This window comes from Pelecanus crispus, chromosome 1 (genome assembly GCF_030463565.1).
Source record: "Pelecanus crispus isolate bPelCri1 chromosome 1, bPelCri1.pri, whole genome shotgun sequence".
Classification (NCBI taxonomy): Eukaryota; Metazoa; Chordata; class Aves; order Pelecaniformes; family Pelecanidae; genus Pelecanus; species Pelecanus crispus.
Window position 1 is genome coordinate 52449736 of NC_134643.1, and position 13193 is coordinate 52462928.

Sequence of the window (13193 nt, forward strand, 5' to 3'; positions counted from 1 at the left end):
TGAAAGATGGAGAGATCTGATTTCTCCAAGCCTCCACGAATACTCTGTCCACAGTCTTAACAAGGAAGAAAGCTCTTTTCTTGTTAACGTTGCAGACTCATTACTACCTTATTCAAAACAATTCTGTCATCAAAAGGGCTAGACCTAATCTATCTCTTGGCTGAGCTGCCAACCAAGCTGCTGCCAGCACTGGTACATCTGCGACTTTGCAGCCAGCAGCAAAGTTTTATTTTTGTCCATGTCAGTTCTCAGCCCAAGGAATGACTTGCACTTGCTATATTACCATGCAAATGCTACTGCTGTACCAGTGGTGGAGGGGAACTGTAAATCACACCTTTCCACAGCAGCAGCAATTTACATCGTCTTAAGCCATCTGAAGTCTCCCATACTTTCCCACAGCTCTATAAATTGTTGAGAGATCAGCCTTGGAGCTTAGACACACTTATTTTTGGATCTTACAGATGAACCTGGTGAAGAAACAAGAAACAGAGGATGAAAAAAAGCAACATACAGCCACAGGACAAAACAGGCAACACTTACAATGGCAAAGTGGCCTAGCAGAGACTTCTGGTCCATAACCTGAAGTACTGGACAAATAGGAGACTGACAGGGATGCATCTTCTTGCCTCATCCCCTATTTCTAGGAAGGGTATTATTTTCTAATTGTGAGCACCTTAATAGTCAAAGCTACTTTTAAGAACAATGCAAGGAAAGCAGTGCAGTTATAGAAGTTTCACGCGCATGAGCTTATTTATAGCTAAACTTTGTATTCTCTAGTAGAAATACTCTTCAGCACAGATTTCTCAACCTCTTAGTAGTTAGCCCTCCAGTTAACAGATATTGACCCTTTCAAGTCTCAACACAGAACTAAATGGTGTCTCATCTCTGAGACGTTGGACTTTGTGTTCTTTGCTATATTGCCAAATCCTCACTGAGAGGATGGGGAGAATTTGTACTGGTTATGGCAGAATTCTGTATTGGTGCTAACAACTATCTGTAACAAGATCTCTCTCTTGTGAGCAAGACAAATAGCTATGAGAGAGAGCACGTATTTTTTCATTATTAATTCAGTGTTATCAAACAGCACTAATAAAATATTGAAAATACACAGCTCACTCAAATCCAGAATTGGCCATAGGCATCCCTCTATTCTTGCTGTTAGGAGCAATGTAAGTATACTCTTGTTTTACTCTTAAAAGCAGTGGAAGAGGTTCTCTAACAGAGATTCCCTGTCTTGGTGATGTATTATTTTTGCAGGAATCCTAAATTAGAGATGAGAAAAAAGTAGGAAGGAATTTCAAACAGAACAGAGCGTTACTCAATCACAACCTCCAAGATGCACTTAGTTGTAGCCATACAGTCTAAATGCCTCTAAAATAAAAAAAAAAAGAAAGGAAATCCAAAAGGCAGTGCTAAGCAAATCCTTTAACAAACTGTTTAGAATCGAACTGCTTTAAAGGTGGTGATTGTTAAATAAAAACCTGATGAAATCACAATGGACTTTGAAAGCCTGACTAGATGAATATTCCCTAAACAAGTGATGCTCCTAATCCCTCCCCAGTCCGAAGAACTTTACTGGTCAAAAACATTTTCTTTGAAATGTGATTCTCAGAACCAAGAAAGAGAAATCTGTGTTCACAAGTTTTCAAATCCAGCTATTTCTGAACTTGAAGAATGGCACTTCTCTATTCAAAGCACCTTCAGAGAGGTTTTTCTCAACAACTATCACCTTTAGAGAATGACTTCTAAATGGCACAGCTCTCAGAACAAAACCAATTCCTTCAAAAAAGCATAACAAACACTTAAGCATCCATCATTAAGGGTCTCAACCACCACTTAAGGACAGCTTTTAAGAATGCTGGTTTTAATGTTAATGCTTCACTGTACACCTGACAGTGCATCTTAGAAAAAATAAATTATTCTCTTTTACCTACAAGTAGTTAGCAATAAAAATTGAAAAAATAAGAGGGAAACTCAAAACTGCATAAATTCTTGATCGTAGTCATGAATTCACCAGCTATGAGCTTGAAGTATGAATCACATACATCCCAATTCTGCTGAGACACAGAAACCTCAAACCAAAACAAAAGCTTTTTAATTGCTCATCCAATCATTCTGTCCTGCTTGTCAGATCATCCTGCGGCTCAGAGGCACCCTTCTGCAGTGTCGTCTTGGTAGGAAACAAAAAGACCAACCTTCAGAATCAAGAGGTGTGTGCTTTAAGGAATTACTTTGCACCTGCTAGTTAGTTCTCCTAAACCAAATGCAACTGCCCTCACAGCTAAGATGTATCAGTAAAACAAGTCGGCTTAAAAACTGAAAGCGACTTAAACTAACATCATTTACCTTGCAGTAAACCAGTGACGGAATACCCATGTATTCAACTATGATGCTCCAGCCATATGGAAACTGACTCTCAAAGAGGCAGAAACCATTAGAGGTGAATTTTCGAAGCTTTATCTAAAAGAGCCATCTGAGGAGCACCTCATTGGAACTAGACTTGTGTGAACAGAGTACTTCAAGCATACAAACAAGATTTAACTCTTATGATGAAGAGGAATCTGGAGAATTGGTTGAGGCTGTCCTACCTCTTCAGGCTGCCTGGAATAAGCACAAGGAAACTCATGGATGCAGAACCAGCTGTCAAAGCGATACAAATCATCTGAGCATGAGCACGTGGGGCACACATACAATGGAAAAGGAATATACTCACTTGAGTAAGAATCTGCAACTACTATGGTCAGACCACAATAAAGAGTTGCTATGTAAAATTGACAGAACATTTTTAATAGCTTGCACAGACTATTAACATGTTTCCTTAACTCAGACTACTACTTAAATAAAAATGTTAACACTGTCAGTGTTCTCCTTGCTACAGCCGTACTACTAGTAGCAACAGAAAACTTCTAGAGAGAAGCTGGTAGAGATACAGTATACACTAGCTCTTGACAACTTAGAAAACAGCCCTGAAACCCATCAATAATCAATAAAATTATTACACAAACCACCTCTGACATGGCAGTTACTATAACCTATATGCAGAAATCCACTGCCTAGAAAAATATTACAATGAAGTACTGCGATAGCATAAAGCGTGTACACATATATATAAAAAATTTTATTTCTGGGACTTAAGTGGGATAATTGAAGTGACAGAATTTGTTAGTATACCTTTACAATTATAAAAAAAAATCTTTGACTAACACAATAACTAGGTTCTTTCCTAGATACAATTCGTATCAGTACCAACTGACATTGAAAAGCTACATTATGAAAGAGCTATGAAAGCAGGCTTTTTTAATTAGTGTTTACAACAGTAATCGATGCATTGGTAGAGTATACTTGGTTTTTCTGCATTTTCATGCATGCATTAGAACTTGGCAACTTGAGGCCTCTTTTGATGTGACATTAATCATCCTACTGGATTCTTTTTAGAAAACCTATCACTTGAACAAACGGAAGGGGGTATTAGCTCTTCACATTTTTGTGTTGAAGTGTTGTCATTCAAAGCCATCACGAAATAATAATAAAATGTATATATAGTTGAGTTTTTCGGCATGAAGCACCATCCTTCTGGTAAAGCCTTATTTATTTCATTGCAAATTCAGTTTTTGAGGCTATTGAGCTTGTGATAACATGTTTTTGAGGACAGACTGCAAAGGTGTAAAGTTCTTGAGTTATAAGTGCTGATAAATGCATTTATGGAGAAGCTGTGAAACTTTAATTGCTTTGACTCTCCAATTGGTAAGTTTAAAAGCTCAGAGTTAAGTTAGAAACAGGCCTATTATAGGCATAAAATGTACTGCTGCATTTACACTGTTGCAACATTGCATTTTTAAACTTCTGTAGTGAAAGTACCCTGTAAACAAAACTAAACTAAGACTGTTTAAAATGGATAAATGCCAATATATCCCTCTGGGGATTTTTTTTTAACACAGTGACTTGTTAAGACTGATATACAACAGGCCTGATCCATGAAGTTATACTGATTATGAGGATATAATCTTATGCCAGCTTCACTTCAGCAGGTGAAATTCCTTTGTGTACACAAGAACAACCAGCAGATTAATACTCCTTAGCAGTCAGTATCTCAGTCCCACTATGGCTCTTGCCAGTGAATCAAACAGTAATTCAAATTCTCCTAAGCAAGTAACAAGTCTGAAACACTGGTCAGACTTTAACAGCTCTTATAAGCAGAGGCAGCACAGCTTGGAATGCCCTACTGAATTAATCCTCCATCTCATCTTCTCACTTGAAGCGTACATGTGCATGAGCTACTTCTGAACTGGCTGCTGAATCGCCAGAGAGCAGTGCATGATTCTGAAGTTTGTCTTTACTGTGTTGTGTTAAAATGCCATGCAGTTAACAGCAATGCTCAGCAACGGGCTCAACAGCACCTTGACCATCTGTATATTATAGGTGGGATGACAGCTAGGAGTGCTAACTGCCAGGAGTTGCACTGATGTCCTTGATTACATATCAGAGTTCCTAAAGTAGAGTGTAATCTTGATTTTGGCCTGAGGAGATAGAATTGCCATGGACTTAAAAAAAAGGAAAAAAATTAAGTGATTAGCATCTCTGACACTTGCAAATATCACGCTCAACTACATCCTAAAATAAAGGCTAATGAAAATCAGGTTCCTCCCTCATTTACCTGACACAGAATAAATGAGGCTATGGCTCACGGTGGTGCACAACTTCATGCATTGCAAACACATCCTTTGTAACCAGTGTGACTTGTAACATACAATGAAAAAGTGATACCTTTTACAGGATTATTCCCTTATGTTTCCTATCTTTTTTTAATAATGTGAAATTAAAGAATATTATTGACAAGAATTTATAGATTAATTACACAATATATTTTCACACTTGCACTTTCAAGTTGCATAAACATTCAGTAGTAGGTTCTTTTGTGCGTTGTTGCTTTATTTAACTTGGTGATCCCTAAACACAAGGGCACTGACAAATCCAGCATTTGTAACAATGGTACTCTGTACTGCAATGCCTTAACTTAAATCACCTCTAATAAAACATGTGACTGCGCTGAAGAGCATGTATAATGGTGAAAAAACTCACCAACTTCAATGTTTAAATGCTAAACTTTCAGGCAGCATTTCATGCTGCTGCTCAGCTACTGAAATGGCTAGTTGAAACAGGCATTCCTATCCCATTCCCCATTTTTGCTTTATTATTTCATCTCTTCTTGTGCTGGCATTGGTATACACATAATGCCCTGCGGAGTCAGTTCAAGGAACTGAACTGGCAGAAACCTCTTTCTTATTTGTACAGTTAGGGCATAGTTTCAAAGGCCGTGTGAACAGAATTACAGCTCACTGCTGGGGAGGAAGTCCTGCTGACCCTGACCAAGCTATGGTGGTGCTGACCACACACTAGGGCAATTCAACTTATTGAAAAGACAGAAAACTAACCTATCAGAAATGCACCAAACATCTGCTAGGTAAGCACACCAAACTAATTTACTTTGCAGTCAGATTCCTTCCACCACAGACAAAAAGGGAGAATATGTTGTTAGAAGTTGAGGGAGGAAAAAAAGGAAGATGAAGGAGGAGGCAAACCTCCCTTTCCATCAGTGGTGGTAGGGAGCTGGTAATTCAGTTCAACTGCAGTGTGAAACTGTACTCTTTGTTTTCAGCCCATCCAGCTGCCTGATGCAGCTCACTGTGGAGTCGGACAAGCACCACTTCCAGCTGTGCAAAGCAGCAAGGCCAACTCTTTGAGCAGTAGCTACCTGTTGGGCTGTGCATCTTGACAGTAAAGACAAGCAGGCAGGACAGGTCAAGAAGAACTGGCTATCAACAAATTCTAAGCTAACTTTGGGACAGATGTAAAAAAGTTTTGTAGTTCACCTTATGCTTACCTAAGGTATCTATGTTAGACTTCACATCAAGTATGCTTAACCACTCTTTAGAGATCCGTGCAAAGAATTAAGTGGAAAAAATGCTTTAGCTGTTTTTTCTTCTGTTATGTAAACTTACTAATTTAGCACATACTTCATGTTTTTAAAAGCTTCTTTTCTCAAGTTACTCCAGCCAACATTCCCAAAAGCTGAATTGTTTTGTGTGAAGTGATGAATATATTCTAAACTCAGAGCTATTTGAAATTCGGAAATATTCCTTAAACACTTCATTTACCAGTAAAGAAAAAGATTTGAATAACTGTCTCCACAGTCTGAGTTTTGACCTTCAATAACTGGAAGTAATCTTCAAGGTGTTCTCACCTGATATGAATATTCCTGATTTCAGAAATGCTTCTTTTTTCCACACTTGTCCAAACCACACCACACACCTTCAAAGCACACATCAGGCAACACACAAGAAATGTTTTTTATTGCCAGTATAGGAAAGAAGTAGATTGAGTCAAACAATTGACAGTTTCTTCCTTGAGAATGCTTTGTTCTCCTTTCAAAGGGAATGAGACAAATCAAGGTAAACAAAACTTTATCCAGATGCTAGTTAAAGACTGCTAATCACATTAATATTGTTGTATTTATTATTATTTTAACAAAGCACACAATATTTTTAAATACACCACTATCATCAGTGTTAGCCCAAAAGTGGTGTTGAACCAGGCATCATTGCCATTGGTTTTCATCGCTACTTTAGATAAGCACTCCATGAGCTACCATGTCAGTGGAAAACTTTCATTAGCTTGCACTACTTCAACCACTCTTCTCTACTTCTTCCTCAGTTTTTATGTGCCATAGTTTTCCCAATATTTTAGTCAAAATAACTTAGGAAAAGCTTACTTTCTAAATTGTTTTTGGCTTACTTCAACTGAAACGGGTTAGGAAACATTCCCACAAGAACAGCCAGCAGATTTGAGGGTTGATAGTCAGAAGCACTAACCTCTCCACTAGTACAGTTATACCCAGAAGACATCAATGTTTAACTCACACCCTTCTCCAGGGACAAAAGTTACACAACTTTAATTATCCTAGTAGGAAGTTCCTACTAATAGTATTTCAAAATATTATACCAGTGTAGACTAAGGACTTTAAAAGCAGTAGCAGGAAGAATATTTATGTTTGGACTCTACATTTGATATAAATGGTAACATCTCTTGTTCCATTACATTGCACTGTTGGTATAGCTGCCACACTATACTGTACCTTGATTCTGATTTAACACCCCTTAAATGAGTAAGAACAAACCATATTGGTATGAAGGTACAACATGAGAAAATTCTGTCTACCCCAGAGATCTTCAGTTTACTTTAAAAAAAAAAAAAGTCATAACCTTGACCAGTATAGTTTTACCGGTGCAAAAACAATGCTTGTAAAATTTGAGTAGTTCAACTTACCCTGCCTGGCACTGTCAAACCAGTTTGACTGTGTGTATACGGAATGCATAATGATTCTGGTAATAACTATGCATATATATACAGAATGTGTGTTAATACAGGGGTCTTTCCTAGATTAAATCCACCTGTAGAAGATCAGACACATTTAAACTAATAAAGTTACGTAAGAACTTTCTAGATACTTTTGAGGTACAGGCACATTAACTAGATATGGCTGCAGAAGTTACTGTGAACTTTACTTTCTGTTCTTGTATCACAGTAACAAGAAATACAGGAAAATCAACATGACTTTTTAGGAAAGCTCAGAAACTTAACATAATGGAAAACTAACTGGAAAAGTATTCCCTCTTAGAAGAAACTGTCTTAATCTCTCTATAGTCATACTGCTCCAGTAGTAAATGACTTCAACAGATCTCAGAAAATGAACTAAGGATATACTCTTTTAGCTCAGGTCATCATATTGCGCTTACAGCTGCTCTGTACCTTAAAATGGAAGCCAGTCCTCATTTCCATTCTCAAACTCATCATGTACTAATTAAGAATTCAGCATAACTGTGCCAAAACTTGTTTAATAAATACCTACACATAAAATAGCACTTAACAATCCCTCTATGATTAAAAGAGTGACAGAGTTAGGGGGTTCTGTTACTTCTTTTAAGCACTAAGATTTCTTTACACTTTGGAACAGTATTCTGCAATGCTTTGTAGATAATAAATTAAGCCAAGGAATCCCAACACATTTGTGAAACAAATGACACTACTCTGCTCAATGCTTCATACAAGAAAAGCTCAATGAACATGGGAAGCTAGATGTGCTATTCTTGGATTATCGTTCTATAAGCCATATTGCTCAAGACTGTAGAACAGTTGGCAGACTTCAAGGATTAACATTCTCTTTATCAATGAACTAAGGAATATTTATGTAACTCTTGATGCCCAGTTCAGTACTGTTTATTAAATTTGCATGACATCAAGATTTAGAGAGTACAAATGTAAGAGACAGATAACCACAGGAAACTGAAGCAGCTAAACCTGCAGGCAAGCAAGGGAAGATGAGATGCTTGTAAAAGCATAAGGGAATAATTAAAAGGCACACAGCAATAGAGAAAGAGATGCATTTGCAGACTTGCCTGTACAATTAATTTAGAATCACTGCTCTCACTGCTTTTTCATGTAAGCAAGTGCAATAGTGGGAGGAGAGGTGAGAAAACAGAATTGCTAGGATAAATTTTCAGGAGACTGCCAAGTCATTCTTAGAGTTTGGGCCACCAAAGGGATGGTCTCACTTCTAGCCCTGGGGTCCTGTTGCTTTTATCATGCCTTCTTTAGAACCTGCCTGAACAGCTACAGAGCTGATTCAGTTCACCAGCCGCACAAACAACGGGGGAAAAGAAGGAGGAGGAAAGCCAAGCGGGCTGTCTGCAAGCTGAGTCCACTCACATTAGCGCTGGCTACGTGCCAGAGCCAGGTAAAGGAGACAGCCATTTAATCAGGTCAAGCTGCCCTGTGTAGTATCAGCCATAGCCTGCATCTCCACCTGAAGCTTGCAAAATCCTGCATTGGTACAGGAAGGAAAAAAAACCAAACTGGTTCCCGGCACCAGATCTGAAGCTGCACAATGAACCAGACCAGGAAGTTCAGCTGACTGAAGACTTCCCCCTCCACTGGATTAGGTTCAACCAGGTCCATTCCCCTACCTGGTACACAAAGATTATGCTAACGCAGCATAGTGAGTGCAAAGCCTTCTTTCCAAACACAGAGAGGCATTGCATCCACCATGCTATAATTACAGCATTTCACAAAGAGGCAGCCCCACTCCTGGCTGTCAGCTTTGCCTCCTCTGCATTTGACCTCCTGGTTGTATAGCTGTAAGGTAAACTGATCTTCTGAATTTACTCACCCTGCAGCTAACAATTGCTATATGTAACACAAGTAAAGCAGGTAGAAGCAGAAATAAGACCATTTCCTTCGGAAAAAGCCCATTATTGTTACACCAGCTTAACTATAACACCAAATTGCCCATATAGGTGCAGTGTGACATGCCTGCTCAGAGCATTCACCGAACTACAGCCACAGATGAGGTAGCTGATACATGAAGGTACACTATGGAAAGGACTTTCAAACCTATTCAACAGTACTACTACTACTAACTTGCACATGTTCATATCTACAGAAACTCCCTTCAGAAAAAAAAAAACAAACCAAGTTTCACACACATCCTTCCCGTAAATTAGTGCTGACATTGTTTCAGATAAAAATATCCCTTTATAAATATAATCACCTGACTCTTCCCTGTTTTGTTTTTTTTTTTTTTTTTTTTTTTGCTTTATCAGCTCCACAGGATTAGATTGTTAGAGGGTGTGTGGTTTGGCTTGGGTGGTTTTTTTTTTTTATTCCTATAAACATGTATGTAAAGCACTCTGGAAGAAATATTCAGATTAAGTGAGTCAAGGGTGAAAGCATTAGTCATGTTGACACTTACACTGTCCTGCTAATAGTTCAAAGGAAACATATTACCAAAACAACAAAACAAATGGGGCAGTTTTCACACCACAAAGTTACTGCTAAGCTATAAACAGCAACCTCAACTTATTTGGAATGAAATAACCATTAATTATAGCTAACATGACAACAGCAGAGGGTTTGGCTTTAGTTTTTTGGTGGTTTATGTTTTTCAAGGTTCTGGTTTAACTTCCTACAAAGATAGTCAAATACTTAGCTTAGTCCAGCCTCTCTTACTATCTAGTTGAACAAAGTTAATTTAAGTTAAACAAATTTGAACAGACTTTCACAGAAGGCCTGGCCAAACCAACAAAATTGATCTAAATATTGATATAGAAGGGCACTTCTTAGACCATGATTTTCAGGAAGGAACATACTTCCTTACAAAATCTGCAGCACTGCATCATAAGATACATGGGACTTGCTCAGAAAGCACAAGCAACCTTCCAGTCTCAGAGAACTGGAAACTAAGAGTTTGATTTTTCAGAAGAGAAATTGTTGCTTTAAGAGTCTGGTGAGTACTATCTAACACAGTAATCTCTGGAATCAAAAACTGCTGACTGAAGGGTAAGAATATGGACAGGTCTGCATACACCAGAGTAAGAATTTGATTGCACCGTTGCTGTTTTATCCATCATTCTCACACTGATGAAATTCTGTTTTGCAGCAGCTTACCTTATGCAAATAATGTACAGGCACAAGTTTAAAGTGCTAAAAGCAGCTTGAAACAGCACTGATAAAAAAAAATATATAGAAAGTTTACCAGAAAGTAACTTAGGTATCATTTAGCTTTCCCTGATGGTCACTGTTGGGTTGCATGCTGCAGCCTACGTATGACAAAAAACCCCATACACAGGCAGCTGTGCCAGGCAGAGCTTGCAACCCCTGCACCCATCCCAGCTGCTTATCACTTCCTCACAGTAGCTCTTAATACTCCCACAGGTCTGGGAAAGCAGATATTCACAAAAGCCCCCTGACCTGTATCAACCAAAATAACTCAGGTTAGCAAAGCCTACTATTAAAACTGCTTAAGCCAGCATGGCTGCTGAAGCAGGAGAGACATCTGCCAGCTGTGATCCACACTTTGTCCACCAGCAGAACAAGTGTGTCCATTTTAAAGATTTGACACCACTCTATTCCTCATACACAGCTAAGCTCCCTACTTTAAGCAAGGGGTGCTGGGGTTTTTTTTTCAGGGTTTTTTGACCCAGACATTAGACACAGGTTACTTTCTTTAGGGAGACTGCTTTCCTTCACAAACTGTAAGGAAACTCCAGCAATTTCACTGGCTGCACAAACTTTAGTTGCATAATATAATGAGCACACAATAAATCAAAACAAAGATTTAGTATCAGCAAACTTTAGGGAACAAGCAAACTAATCTGACCAGTGTAAATATTTAGATTTCACAGTATAGATGAAAGCCAGTTTTCACTGGACTAGCACATTAGCCTTAAGGATTCTGTAATTATATTTTGCATGTGAACTATTTAACTGCATGCTACGGTATCAGTGGGTTTTTGTTTGGTTTTGGTTCCCCATGCCCCACCCCCACAGTTTTAATAACACAACACAATCATGAAATAATTCATGTTGAAAGGTATGTCTGGAGGTCATCTGGTCCAACCCCTTTTCCCCCAAAGCAAAGTCAGCTTCAGAGTTACACATGTTGCTCAGGGCTTTGTCTTCAGAGGTTAAGAAACCTCACCAGAAAAATCAAGGCAGGCTTTAAAAAACAAAACAAACACCAGTCTCCCTTCCTATCCCACAAGCTAGCCTGGGCTATGGCTATTCTTAAAGATATCAGAACTCCCACCAAATTTGTTCCCTTCAACACAACTTTTCACAAGAAAATACAACCAACAAGAAAACCAGAAATATTGGTAGGAGTTAAGGGGAAAAGTTAAAGCTAGTTAATTTATCTACTGCGAGCTCTTTTCTGTAGTAAGCACCTTGATCTCTTGTTGCAGAATGCAACAGACTTAGCAAGTGGTGTCCAATCATCCAGCTAGAGCAAACCGCAGAAGCAGCCGAGGACTGTACACCCCACCAGGCGATGTCAGCTATGTTCCTTACATTACCATGCACGTGCACACGTACAGTTGACCACCATCACATGAAAATACTTAAGTCCTTTGATAAGAGAGGGTCTGCAATGTCTCTGGAGGAAGAGCTACAGACAGGAGCAGAACATTTCACAGACCTTAAGACTTCCCTCAAGCAAGTGTCCCTGAGGAAAGTTGTACAGCAACAAGCAAGCTGTGGGCTAAATGCTTGGCTGAACTAGGACATCTCATGTCACAAGTGGCTACTACAGACTAACAGGGGGAAAAATATTTATAGAGTTATTTTCAGGTAGAAATGCTGTTACAGGAAAAGCCACCCAAAATTAGACTGCAGAAGAAAGAGTCACCAGGTGAACACTGCCTCATCCAGTGCAGTAATGTGATGTTTTGCTTCGCCCCTGATACTTGTATTTCTACTTATACAATGCTGATTCCAAACCCAGGAAGCTGTCCTACAGAAAACTATTCGTTGCAGCTCTTCCTACTACACCACTTCCCCAAGTCCACCTTAATGATGCTGGTATCAGTGTAGCTTCAGATCAGAGATGTCACATATGAAGAAAGCCCAACCAGTATCAAAAGACTCCCCCCCGTTGTGTAAGTTTATTTGCACAACACACACCATCTCCTCTCTTCCCTCCCCAAGGTGTAAATATAAATCTACCCTGCGGTACAAGGCTATGGTTTTTACACTTAAGTCAATATATTGCAGCACTGAGAAAAGAACGAACCCACAAACACCGCATCTTAAAAGAAAAATCCCACACAACGAGACAAAATAAGGAACAGCGATAGGCTCATCTGCCCCAACAAAAATAACACCGGCTGTTACACAGGACATACTACCTTAACCCAAATAAACCCAGACAGCCGCCGGAGATATCCGAGAAGAGCGAACCGGCGGGGCGAGAGTATCAGCAGGCACAGAGTGGCCGGGGGGGGGGCTGGGGAGCAGGGTCACCCGCCCCCCGGCAGGGCCGAGGCCGCGCACGGCAGCCGCCGGCGGCCAAGCTTCAGCCCAGCGCCCGGGCCCGGCCTCCCCCCGGCAGGCTGCCCCGGCCTCTCCTCTCCCCGGGGAGCTCCGCGGGGCTGCGGCCAGGCGCCGCGGGGAGGGGGAAGGGAAGGGGCGGCGAGCCAGCGCCCCGGGCTCGGCCTCCGCCGCGGCCAGCGGGGCCGCAGAGCGGCGCCCCGCACAAGATGGCTGCGCGGAGCCGCGGCGGGCCGGAGCCCAGCACGAGGGTGCCATCGCCCGCCGCCGCCTCCCCCCGCGGCCCCCTCTCCCCAGCAGGCGGGGCCGGAGCC